This window comes from Heterocephalus glaber, unplaced genomic scaffold, assembly GCF_053883595.1.
Source record: "Heterocephalus glaber isolate CG9 unplaced genomic scaffold, H.glaber_assembly_v1.0 deba00001444, whole genome shotgun sequence".
Classification (NCBI taxonomy): domain Eukaryota; kingdom Metazoa; phylum Chordata; class Mammalia; order Rodentia; family Bathyergidae; genus Heterocephalus; species Heterocephalus glaber.
Window position 1 is genome coordinate 13,657,116 of NW_028258297.1, and position 14,238 is coordinate 13,671,353.

At 39.5% G+C, this 14,238-nt stretch overlaps 1 protein-coding gene across 6 annotated transcripts in view; it reads left to right on the forward strand.

Moving 5' to 3' along the window:
* The window catches only part of Lmntd1 (lamin tail domain containing 1), a 349,980-nt gene that overhangs the window by 264,876 nt on the left and 70,866 nt on the right, over window positions 1-14,238 (forward strand). The gene's annotated exons all lie outside the window — the stretch shown is intronic.

Sequence of the window (14,238 nt, forward strand, 5' to 3'; positions counted from 1 at the left end):
AACATATGAAAATTTCACTTTGAAGGCTTCCAAACAGAATCCTGAAAGTGTGTCAAGATCACAGGATAACAGTGCATTCTATTCTTCATTTGGACTAAGAAGATATTTTGTCACACTTATTTATAGAAACTGTACTCAGAGTTATGAGGCGGCAGGTTTAAAGCATCAGAGTAACATATAATTCCAGAAAACATCCAGAGCCTCTCTAGAATACCACTTTTCCATTCTCAGCTACTTTTCCTCAAGTTCCCCTCATACTTTTCCTCTAAGAATCTGTATCATGATAGATGGGCTCTGTCTTTTGACTACTGTGATCATCAGGGCCAAAGCGTAGTTCTGGAAGTCAGTTATGCTTTATTTGATTTTGGATTTTGTTTTGCTGGGGTTTGGGGGTAGTAGGGCAGATAAGCAACGAAAAATATTTTAATCTTTAAAAGAAGTAGTGGATGGCATTTGATAACAGCTTCTGCTGTTCTGCCATCTTTAATCCCACCCTTAACTGGTTTATTTTGGAAGCCAGTCTGACGACAAAGTTCTTCTAAAACACTGAGACTATAGCAAGGCAGATGTCACACAGAAAGTGAACAGGACTCCATCCAAAGCCAAAGGTTTGTTTTTTGCCTGTTGGTGTGCAGCCTACCTTTAAAAAGTAAGTGTTACTACCGGAGAGTTCAGTTTGTCAGTACATGTTAAGTATGTCCTGTACAATTATTCATAAACTTGCTGTAACTTGCTAATATAGCTAGTTGGTTGCCTGTGTGAATGAGTTATTCTATTTCTGAAAATGTCCACAACTGGCACAGCATAATGCAATCCCCATTCATGGTTTTCCCCATTATAAATAATAGTTGGAGTATTTCTTCCTATAATAAGATCTTTAAATATTGATTCAGCAATCCATAGTTACCACAGGGGTTCTGTCATTCAGCCAAAATCCCATTTTCCTTGTGTTTTCATGTTGTGGATTCTCTGAGTTGATCTGATGAGCTATTTTGGAATCAAAAGATAGGACCAGTTCTCATTAAGTAATTCCTGTTGCCAACCCTATGTTCCCATTTGTTTAATTTTATATTGTTACTGTCTGCATAGCTAGGACTTCTAGGAGTAATTTATCTATTTAAATTTTATAACCAGAATGCTCTTACATGTTAGGACCAATTAGCCTTCTTAGGACTAAATAAAGACAGTTCCCTTCCCACTTTCATGCACTATTTTCTAGCTTTTTCTAACTTTTTTAGCTTTTTAGTCATTCCTTGTACTTTGTGCTGTACCCTTCCTAGTTTCTCTGCATTCTTTTAAAAATATGAAACCTCAGACTGGATGTGAGTTTCTTCCAACCCTGCATGTATTGGGAAAATGACTTCATAGTTTTTGTGTGTCATGTTTCAGTTAATATGCTTTAGGACCATGTCAGCTCTTTTAAAATAGCAGTCCTACATTGTGGACATGTTCACTGTGACATCAGCTAGACACCTAAGTGGTTCTGTAAGACTTCATTTTAGCTATTTTAAGTTGCAGCATTGTGGAAGGTATTGTGGTGGCTTTAAGTACTGTTCAAGAAAAATATTCTTCAAAATAGATCATTGTTGGCATATTTTTCATTTGGTTATTTTTCCTTCTGAGAGTTTGAAATCTTTACAAATAAGTTTTCTAGCACCAATTAATTATACGGTTCCAAAGCACAATTTTACACTTATATCCTGTGTGAAATCTTAGATTTCCAATCAAAATTTTTCATGTAGAGTGAGGGACTTCTTTTTTTTAGTATAATATTCTCAAATATGTTTTCCATTCGTTCTTAGGGATCACTTCTTCTGGAGGATTTTCAAGTACTCCATCCTTTTCTTATAACTTCTCATGAGTAAATAAAGTTGATAGGTTTTCATGTAATTAGTATATCTTAGAAAAGTTTCCACTCAAAAATATAACTTTTCATAATTCAATCACTTATTTCCCTCCTTCCCACTTCTACTTAACCATCCCTAATAACACTTTTAAATAATGCTGTCAAAAGGAAAAGACAATACATCTTTAGGGCCAGATTGATACTTTCTTATTTCGGCCAGTGTTCTGTTCAAATACAATATTTGATCTTCTCTTTGGAGTTCATTAGATGACAAATGCAGAGTGTCCACCTATGCTTGCAGTGTAAATTCATTCCTTTTGTGTAGACTCATGAGTCATTTTGATCATTGTATTGATTTTTCTCTTAGATGACTATCATTCATTTCATTTCTGCATTGGTTAGTGTTCATTGGCAGAGAATAAAATCTAGTTTAAGCAGGAGAAGGATTTATTATGGATATCAAAAGGCTTAAGAACCATTGACATGGCTAAAGAAAGAGAATTGAGGTTGAATTCAAAGGACAAGTCACAAAGCCAGGCCACAGAACTAGAAAACAAGGTTGTTGCTGCCTCTGCTCCATCAGGAAGCTACAGGCCCTGGAACGACACTATTAAGGACACAATCAGGAAGCTACTGCCACATCTGCTGGCTTCAGAACCACTTCATACTCTTTACAGTCCCTACCAGCAAAACTGGTGCCCCACCTTCAGTTTTGACACTTGTGTAGCAACTGAGCAGACATTGGAAGTGCTGACGTGGGGAAGTCCAACCCCTCCACAACTATGCTCACCAGCAGAGGCCCTAGAGATGGAGTTTCCTCTCACACAGGTGCCTCTCATAGGCTCCTTGCAAGAAAATTCTGGGACCCAGCTGCAAGGAGTCTGGGAGATTTTCCAGCCTTTGCAAAACAGGCAGGCCCATTAGAAGGCTGATGGAAAGGATGTTGAACATTAATCTACAAACATCATCACACAACCACAATCAAATGTCATCTTAAATTCATTAGAATTTAAACAAGTTATGCCTCCAAGGTCTTGCACTTACTTTATTTTCAGTAAGTGAAAATACTTTGGCATTTGTCATTTAAAAATAATAAAATGGTCATGACTTTCAAGGTTAATTTATAAATCCATTTTGTTATTGATGAGGATCAAAGCCCATTCTTATAATTTGATCTAAGTAAGCCTCCAAAATATTTTGTAGTATTAAATACTGTTATCGTTTATTTCTGGATGTCCCCCCAAAGCCTCATGCACTGAGAGGGAGGGGCTGATGGGAGGTGGGTGAATTATGGGGGCGCTAGAGCTGGCTTGGTGTTGAAAAGAGGAGGCTGATGGGAAGAGGCAGGTCTCTTGGGACATGATGTGGAAGGGCTGACCTCCCTCCCAGCTCCTCCCTCTGCTGTTTCCTGGATCCCATGAGGTGAACAAGTTTCCTCCACCCAAGCCCTTCCACCATGCCCTTCTGCCTCAGAACTGGCCAACAATGAACGGATACCTCTACATATTCTGATCCAATATTAACCTTTCCTCCTTTAAATTGTGAGTGTGAAATATTGGGTCTTAGCAATGAGGAAAGTGACTAAGAAAAAATTTGTTACCAGAGAAAGGGGATCATTGCTGAAAGTATGAAGTTCTGAAACCTCTAGAAATGGTTCAAAGGAGGCATTTGAAAATGTTTGGAGATTCAAACTAGAGAAATCCTAGGTGACTATAAACCAAGCTTGACAGGAGATTCTAGTCAGAGCTCAGAGGACTGGAATGTCAATAGAAATGCAGGTGGTAAAGCCCAGGCTCAGCAGGTTTCAGATAGGAACAAGGACTCCATTGGCAATTGAACTCAAGACCTGAGTGTGTCAGAAATCAGCAAGCTCTCTCCATTTGCAGGCTCAAGAGTGCAAAGCTATAAAGCCTTCATTTGAAAGCTCCAGGGCACCAGCACCATGTTCTAAAACAGCCACCTAGGAAATTAGTTCTCCACCTTTAGTTCATGGTGTTTAGCCATCCAGACATTTGGAGGCCTCTGTATCCATGATTCAAGAGAGGCCAGCAGCTGCTCAAGCTGGCAGCAGACCTTGGCATCTCCCATGCTGGTTTTACAGACATGCAGAATGAAAGAGTTGTAGGGTCACAAAGGTCCACCCAGATTTCAGATAAAGGCCCTGGAGGCAAGGTAGTGTGCCCCTGGGAAGGCTATGAGTGAAGTTGTGAGAGTGAACAAGAAAGTGCAGTGGGAACCCCAGGAAGTTGGAGAAGCCAGGAATGTGGAACATCTGAGAAAAGCTACAAGGGGTGAGTAAAACCAGTTCAAGAGAGAGTCCATGATGATAAAGAAGATGTGGTTTTTTTATACAATAGAGTACTACTCTTCCATAAAGAAAGATGGGCTTCAGACATTTTACAGGGACATTAGCTAAATGGATGGACCTTGAGACCATACTCTTAAGTGAAATAAATCAGATGCACATGTTCAAATACCACATTGTTTTTTCTGGTGATAAACTGAAAGTGGAAACAAGCACTAAAATGTATAATAGATATTGGGAAATGGGAAGAAAAGTTAAAATAGGATGGAAAACAAGAGAGGAGGGAGGGAGAAAAGAAGGAAAGGACAAAAAAATGAAAATAAAAGGGAAAATGGCAACAAAGCTTTTGTACATAAGGAGGGGAGGGGGCTTCAGGGGACAGGGGAATGGGAAAAAAGAGACAGGATGAATTATGTACAGGTGCAAATTCCCTGTGATGACTGTATGCTTAAAATGTAACAATAAATGTTTTTCTATGAAAGAGGGAAGGGGGAGGGAGAGGAGAGAGAGAGAGAGGGAGAGAGAAGAGAGAGAGAGAGAGGAGTGATAGGAGAGAGAGAGAGACCATGAGGGCCACAGCCCCTGACCATGCCGTAGGAGTGGGGACCCCCAAGCCCTTTACAGTTCACATCTTGCCACAGCTTGCACTTTAGGAGCTGGTCATGAAGCTACCGGACTGAATGATTACCCTGCTGGCTTTCAGTCTTGCTTTGGTCCCACTGGTTTCTATACCCATATTCCTCCCTTTGGGGATGGGAGTGTTTATATTCTGTGCCATTGTATTTCAGCTGTATTTAGCTTTCTTTTTTATTTTTACAGGGACTCACAAGTATGAGTTTGCCTTAATTCTCAAAGACTTTGGACTTTCATTTTTTGTTCAGCAGTGTTGGAACTGTTAAAACTTTGGCAACACTTAAAAATGGACTAAATGGATTTTGCATAAAGATGTGGATTCGTCTTTTGGGGATAGGGGCAGAAGGTTATGATTTATGTAAAAAATGATTCCAAAAGCTTCCTGTGTTTGGAAAGTGACTGGATTATAGGGACAGTATAGCTAGCTTGCTGTGGGGTGGTGGGGTTTGCTCTGATCAAAGGGGCCGTGGCCAGGAAGGGTTTATCTCCTTCCCTGTCTCCTCCCTTCTCTCTCTGCTTCCCTGTTGCCATGCCATGAACAGCTTTCCCCTGCCAGACTCTTCCACTGTACTGCTTCTGCTTGGACAGGTGACCATGCAAGGATTAAAGCTTCTGAAATGTGAGCCAAAATAAATCTCTTCTTCAATTCGTTGGTGTCAGTTACTGAGACCCAGTGATGAGGAAAATGACTAAAACAAATACTATAGTAGCATATAACTCTGTGGTGAGTATTAATGAGTCATTTCTGATGTCACACAACAATGTATCAGCATCTGCTACATGCATTGCGTTAAAGTAGGTACAGTAGAGATAAAATAAATGAACACATATCAGATTGGCTCTTCCCTCAGGTAACTGACACTATAATAGGAGATAAAAATAAGCATTAACAGGTCAGCTTTCCAATTAAAAAGATCTTGTTCAGCTCTTTCCTGCTTTACTTCTCAGATATGTACCATCAACACATATGTGTGTATGTTCCAGATATACACAGATTTATCCAATGCCTTCTATAAGCCAGTCACTTGCATACAATTTAATTACTCTATCTCATTTCATCTTAACAATTTAATGCTACGTACAGTGATGCATGCCTATAATCCCAGCTACTCAGGAGGCAGGAGTGTCCAAGTTCGAGGCCAGCCTGGGCAACACAACGAGAGACCATATCTCAAAAGAAAAAATGGGGAAAAAAACTGGAGATGTATACTTTGATGGTAGAGTACAGCACTACTATGGTGGTTAATTGATTGTCAACCTGAGTGGGAACGCCCAGCTGAGCTGAATCAGTGTGGTTTTGGGTGTGGAAGACCCACTTTAAAGAGGATTGTTGTTGGAACAGCATAAAAGGAGAACAGGAGGGAAGGATTTCATGCTGTTTTTCCTTGGAAGAGCTTCCTCGTGGCTGATTTTCCTTGAAGGAGCTGTGGCTGTTCTCTTGGGAGAAGCTCTGGTCTCCTTTGCCTTGGGTGCTCTCTCCTGTGTTTCAGCATAGATTCTTCAGCTTCCAGCCCCAGTCTTTCAACCTGCCCACACAGACTCTTTAACTCCTAGCGCTGATCCTTCAACCTCCTGCGCAGACCCCCTGGTCTTCAATCTCAGATCCTTCGGCCTCCTGATGCAGACTCCTGCAGTGCATTGCGGTGGGCTCCAGGCCTTCGGCTGGATCCTTCGGATCTCTAGCACATGGATGGACCTTTTGCACTCTTCTGCCTTTGACCCTCGGGGCGGCCATTGTAGGCCAATCTTGTAATTTTCTATGTCTTGCCTTAAATCTGATTCAGAGCCTGTGCAATCTTTTGGGGGGCCTGCCCCAGCCCTGCAAGCTCTTCTGAGCGCTAATACAACTAGTAACTAATACAGCTACCAAAACCCCCCCAAAATCTAATGAAGTAAATGAATCTGATTTTTACATATGAAAAAACAGACTATGAAAAGCCCATCCTGGAAAAAATATAATACATAGGTATATAACTATATATATATATATAGAGAGAGAGAGAGAGAGAGAGAGAGAGAGAGAATAATAAGTTACCTGTAGGTATATAGATATATAATATGCCAGTATATAATAAAATTATATAGGTATATATGTAAGTGTGTTATAAACATATAGGTAGATAATGTGTAGATATATACATGTTACACATATGTATTTTTTTACATGTATGAAGGAAACTCTGAAAACACACAAGAATCCTAGATATGGGTGATGTAGAAAAAAATAAAGACATTCTACAAATATCTCAAAAGCATTTTCTCCATGTGGCAGCATTTTTGGTTTAGAACCTTCTTACATCAAGTTCTCTACCATGAAGATAAAAACATTGTGGACCATCATAAAGGCTCCAATAAATATAGACTCGGTTTCTGCCTGATGGCGCAGTGTACTTTCAGCAACATGTAGTTAACTCTAGGAGCATACTCTTTAATCTGCATAGTTGAATCTAATATTTGCATTTATATATTTAATTATATTTATATCTAATTTTGAAGTATAATTTGCATTAACTCCCCCATAATGTACAGTTTGGTGAGTTTTGACACACGCATAGTCATGTAATGACCGCCGTGGTGAAGACCTGGAGGGTCTCTGTCTTTCAGAAAATCCCCTAGGATGCCTTTGCAGTTGGTGTCCCCAGCACCTGACAAGCACTGTCTGTTTTCTTCACCTTTTCCAGAACATGATATAAATAGAATCACGCAGTAATAGTATTTTGTTTCTGGCTTCTTTCATTATAAATCCAGTATTGTATTTGATTACCTTTCACTACTATATGCATCTGGTATGTTTAATAACAAAAGGTTTCGTTTCTTAATTTCTAAATGTATATTGCAGTCAGGGACCTGTAATTATCTAATTATCATTGGCCTTTTACTTAAGAACTAACCTTTGCAGGCCTCAAAAACTTTTATATTATAACCAGTCAACAAAATCTAGGTAACAGATATTTTCCTTTTCTTTTGTTTTCTTTCTCTTTTTCTTCTCTAGACTGCCAAAAGTTTAAAAATAGAAAGAAAGAAAAAAGACTGAACTAAACCGTCCAAAGAAAAATGAGCTTGTATATCTAAGAGCAACTGTTGCACATTTAAGATAAACTATAGGGAAACCATTTCCTTATACTCCTTTGAAAGAATTAAAATGCAGAATAACAAATGTGCTTTGTTGTGGTTACGGTAATGTGTCTGAGAAACAAGCTTTTCCCCTCTTGTTGGAGTTTCAGTTTTGTCCTGCAGACTTGCCTTAGCAGTAACTGGCAAGCTCTGTAGCTACCACTACTTCAGTCCCGACAGCAAGTTCAAAGTCTATCAGATTTATTGTCTGAGCACAGTGTGAAGCCAACCTTTAAGCTTAAAGTAGCTTCTTAGTTGTATTTCTGGTCAGAGAGTTTTTAGAGTGTATGGCTGAAGTGTCTTAAACTTTCAATATCAGCTCTGCACAAATAACTGCTTAGAGGAAGGAGGAAGAAGACATTTGAAACAGAATCTTTCTTTTGGTGACTTATTGCACACTGCTGATCCTTTAACTACATGTACGTTTTCAGGGTCCTCAACTAGTTTTTAACAACAGCTTTATTGAGGTATAATTTAATTAACATAGTGTTTATCCATTGAAAGTGTACATTTCTCAGTTTTTAGTATATTTGCACAGCTGTGCAGCCATCTTCATAATCCAATTTTAGAACTCTATCACCCCAAAAGAAGCCTTAGGCCCACTCACAGCCACTGGCCCCCCCACTAAGGTTGACTCCCCCCAACTACTAATCTATATTCTAAATGACAGTGATTTCTAATTTGGTAGGATTTTTGAAACCCTGTAGCTTTTGTAAAAGAGGGCATATGTTCATATGTACTCATTTTAAATTCTATAACTTTAGACGTTAATTTAAGACAACTCATTGTAACTTTTCGTAGAGTGCCTAAATTAACTTAATTTTTAAAAAAATTTTTAAAGTAATTTTTTAAAAAATAGGTCTTTCCCTTTTTTTTCTCTATTACAGTTTTTAAAGCTCTTTCTTTGAATCCTTTGAACATGTGGCTAACTGGACAGTTGGTGCTCAGGAAAGCAAATATTAGCATGAGTAATTCCAAAAACCCCTTCCTTTAGCAATTAACAGGGAGTTTACATAACTAAAAATATTTCAGTAGCACGAATTTTCTCAACAAGTTACTTAGTGAAAGTAAACAACAAAAGTTCTAAAATGTGTAACAGCAGGACGTTTGTTTAATGTGTTTTTTATGGTTTAGGTCTGTTAAGCATTTGAAGGGAAACCCACTGGGTGGAGTAGAGAGATACTGCTTCATTGCTACTTTGTATTCTTCTGCTAGTGACCTCAGGTCTCTTGCCTGAATTTTTACCACTGCTAAAGAAAACTGTGTTTCTAGTTTTCTCTGCAACAAAGATCTCATTGGCTAGAAACACTTGTCTAATTAATAGAAATAAGAGTGTCTTAGAGGTACTAAGCTTCTCAAAATAGTATACGCAATAAGAAGGAAGCAGAAAACATTCCATTCCTAGTGATGTGATCTGATTTGACATCATAACCTTGACTTGGTATTTCAAAAGAATAGGTTGCTAAGTTTACTCGAATAGATCTGTTAAATTTATTTATTCTAGATGTTATTTATAGCTGTGAAACAAGTAGTTCCACCCAGGCATGGTGGCATACTCCTTATAATCCCAGCATTCAGGAGGCTGAGGCAGCAGGATGACTGCAAACTCAAGGCCAGCCTGGGCTACATAATGACTTCAACACCAGTCTGAACTACATAGTGAGACCCTGTCTCAAAAAAACCGATAATGATGATAATGATGATGATGATGATGAGCAAAATTTAAAAATCCACAAATAATTCCAAAAGTTAATGGTTTACAGTATTCATTATTTCCAACAGTAACCCTGGATTGGCTGAGCAGTTTAGGCTGTATCTTCTAAAGAGGCTGCCTCAGATGTCCCCTGATTGATACCATAAACAGGCTACCCTGGGGCTGAAGGTGCCCCACACATTGTGGGCAAGCTGATGGTAGCTGTTGGTAGGAGACCCTAGTTTCTCTCCACATATGTCTCTCTATGGAGAGAGAGGGTTGACCACCCAAAGCATGCTTCCCTAAAGTGAATAACATAAGAGACTGAGGGGCAGCTGCAGAGTCACCTTGCTTCAGAAACCATCTGCCTTGGTTTCCTGGTCCCTCACTGCAGTGCTGGTGCAACACGGTTACACACTGCACATAGCCACGGACACCAAGGACACAAGTCACTGGGGACTGTCATGGACACTATAGAGACTTATGATCATTTTTATGACCAAAATACAAAGGCATTCACTTCTCTTCAAACATAAAAATCCTTTTAGATTTGTATTTATATTTTTTACATGTAAAAGGCCCCAGTGAACAACAAAAACCCAATGAAAATACATTTCTTTACTATTTCAGATTCCAAGGCAATTATCTATTCATTAAGAATAGACTATATGCCCAGAATGATGCTAGGAATATATCATTAAGAATAAGACAGGGTCATCTCAGAATTTTATCTGATGGACCTTTTATTTCAATTTTATTGAAAGACCTTTTCAGAATGATATCCCCGACCAGAAGTCAGACATAAAATTCAACACCAATCTCTGTGGCTGTCCCTTTACCTCCAGCTTTTTGGGGGGAATTTTTCATTTTTTTTCTTGGTCTCAAAGTAGGCAAAATTAAAGACAAAGAAACTCAAATTCTAGTCACGTCCCACCCCCCCCGCCCCACCCCCCCGCCTTTTCCTTTTGTTTTTGCTTTTGGTGCCAGGGTTAAACTCAGGACTTCATGCATGCTGAGTGAGTATGACATCCCCAAGCCAGCCCTCACTCTCCAGAGTCATGTCTTATTTTCAAATACTGTAATGCGTCCAGCATATGCAGATTCATTGGAATTTTCCTATATTTCTAAATTTGCTCACAATTGGGAAAAAATCTGGGAAGCAGTGTACCAACCCATTCAAAAAGGAAAACAAGAACATTTAAGGTTTGTTTCACATTTTTCTCTTGAATAGCAGTGCCCCCCGCCCCTCTGACAGACCTCTCCTCTTCCTATTCTCATCAGTGGATCCAAATGGGAGCAGCCACATATTCCTTTTCATTCTACTCCCCTGATTTCAGGAATTGGCTAGTTGGCCAACCACGACCCCCAGCCACAGCGATTAGTTCAGAGATTAGCCAGTGACCCAGCAAGACTAATCAGAGTACTTTTGAGAGTTTGCTGACTGGCTTCTTTCAAGAGGAGAAAGACCTCTTCTCTGCGTAGTCACAAGGATAATTCCTGTGCTGCTGATGGCCAATTTCATTCCCAGCAGAAGAAAACCAGTCTGAGATATGGAGTTAACATGCAGAGGAAAGTAGAAGCAAGGCAGAGCTAGTCACGAGTCCCTGGTCCAGAGTCCAGAGTTCTTACAGCCCCAGGCCCACAGTTGCCTTCCTGGACCCCTCTTAGATAAGGAAATAAATCTCCCTGTTTGCTTAAGTTGGGTCAAGCAGTTCTGTTACTTCTACCCATAATCCCTGAGTGATACCTCTTGAAAAAAAGTTGGGGAAATGTCTCTTTCAGCTTTACATAGTAATTGTATTAATCAGAATATTTTTGTTACCAAATAATAGAAACTCTATTTGAGCTAACATAAACAAAAGCAGTGGGGTGGATTAGAGCCTGTGTCCAGATGTAAGAAGGGCATGGAGAAGCTGGACTGAGGAATATTTAGAATCAAGGATCTAAATAGCATCAAAACTCTCAGCTATTTTCTTTTCTGTGCCTCAGGTTTATTCCTCCTTCCCTTGTTCACCCTGCAGTTCATGCCCACTCTTGGGACGTTCTAGGCTCATATCTTCACAGTATAAGAGAAGAAAATTTTTCTTCCCCATCTTGAGTTAGCAAAAGTTTCAGGAAAGGATTCTGAGTGGCCTGGCTTGGGTCACACATCCATTCTTGCACCAATTATGGTGGCTAAGAATGTAGGTGTGCTAGGAGTTTCAATGGTTCCCATGCTGTCCCCTTAACATCGCCTGTGCCCAAAGGTCAGGTAAGAACATGGAGTTTTTATTCAGAAGCATTGTCTACAGTGACAAGAAAGGAACTGTTCTTCAAGAAGGACCGAGAAACTGGCTCTGACATGGTCACCAATGAAATCATTGAAAGTAGGGCATCTACCCTAATTTTCGTGTTTACCACATTCTACATTGTTTATATACTTTCTAACAAGTAGGTGTCACTTTGAAAAAATATTAAAATCAAATAAATCCTCGTTTTATGTTATACACTATGGCACATGTTACATAGTGTATGTTATATAATGTTTTATAGTTTTTTTGGTTTTATGTTAAGTGCTTTCATCCCAAAGTAATATCAAATTTGTAGGAAACCTCAGAAATCATATGTTTTGGCTACTACCAATGCAAACTACCCTTTTGTGTTGTCTTGGTTAAAGGCCTTGAATATCATCATATCTTAGTGATGATGTGAAGAATGTGTGAAAAGATTATTTCTCTAGGAAACAAGAGTTAGGACAATAACAGCACAGTTGCTAAACCAGGAGCAATTAATTGATCTGTTTTTCCTTATATTCTTACCTTGGGAAAATCACAGTCTCTCTGATTTCCTTTTCTTATTAAAAAGTGAGAGTAACAATAGTCATACTATTCATGCTTCAAAAATAACACTTGGGCAGGGTACGATGTGGGGGAGGAAAGCTGCAGTAGTTTATAAACACAATCTGCAAGTAGCAGTTTAAATAATTTTCTTTGTGCTGTTAGAAAAATGAAATCCATTCCATTAAGGTATAAAATTAGCCTGAACTGCTGAATGGTAATTTAAGTTTAATGGGTATATTATTTAGTATTTCTTGAATACCAGCTTGTTCCAGAACCTTTATAGGGTACAAAATGTGGTCTGTGTTCTCCTGGACTTTTGAGTTTTTCACCAAGGATTCTGTTTGCTGTTCTAAGACACTGCTGGGTTTTGTCTATGAACTGTTTTTCCCCTGAAGTAAAGTGAAATTTTAAAATTGGGAGCAGTATTCAGAATTGTGAACATTTGAAAGGATAGAGAACTGTATCCATCTTAAGTGTTTAGAACAATACAACATTAAACCTAAAATCACTCAGAATGTTAAAAAGAAATATGAAAATAAAAATTAAAGGGAGCCATTTATGCAAAATTGTGTTTGTCCCAATCAAAGAGTCAGGTGAAATAATCATAATGGTAATAATGCTAAGAATCATAAGTGCCAGTCTTTCAGGTTGCTAAGAAGAGCTGTTTTATTTCTGCAATTCCAGAGGGAATTTTGCTTCTCTGAGACGAGCTTCTCAGACAGTAGCCTGCGTATGATGTAAGACAGCACTAATTGGCTAGAGATTTTCCCAAGTGCGCTCTTCTAGTGTGTGTAGTGGAAAAGAATAAGGACAGATAGAAATTCCAATCGTGTTCTTCTACCTACAGGCTGGGTGACTTTTGACCTGCATTACTCACCCTTCTTAGGCTTCCACTTCCTTATCTACACTTAAATGTATGTATAGTTACATATATTAACTGTCTATACATTTCTACGTGTATAAGAACGACAACCAACCCATCTGTAGATCACATGATTAGCAAGAAATCATTAAGTGAAGTACAGTGCCTGGCTTGTAGGGACATTCCCTAGATAGCAGTTGGATTTTATTTATAGTATTGTGTTGAGACAGTCTTACCACCTGGATGATAGCATGTTTAAAGAGCAGACTGTGGGACTGTGGAGATAGTGAGACTGAGGTTGGTAGAACATTTCTGGAGTAAGAGTTTGGGGTAGTTGTGGTAGATACGCCTCCCTCTGGGTGGGGAAAGGACAGAGTTCAGATTCCCCTCAGTCTGTCCTCAGGCTTTGCTTATCTACTGAACATGTCCCAGGTCCCTAGCCTGCAGCCTGTGAAAACCTGTGCTCAGTCTGCCGGGAGCCTGCCCTCAGCCCCTCTGTCCCCAGCCCTGCACCCAGGCCCCTGAGACTTCCATCTGGCTTTACCCTGTCCATCCAGCTTTGAGAAGGCAGAGGCAGAGGCCTTAGGAGACACCACTTAGCTCCTTGTTGATGTACTGCTTTCATTGGTACAGGTTTGTGTTTTGAAATAACATTAAAACCAATAGGTTGTGGAACCAGGGTTATAAAATTAATTACAGCTAATTAGCAGAATGATGCCTTTTCCAATGATTGTAGTCTGAGGAGTACGACAGAAAACGCTCATTTAGGGAGTGTGTGGGGCACAGCTCCTGTAATCTAGCAGCCCCTTGGCACTGTGTCCAGCTGCACAGCATCTGCCATGGCACAATGGGAGCAAGGAGCCGAATCCTGCTAATTGAGCTCACAAGCAATTTCTGTGTTAAACAGAGTGGAGTGATGGATTATTCCCCCAGCCCCAGAAATGTGGCTGACAGATGGAACAGATG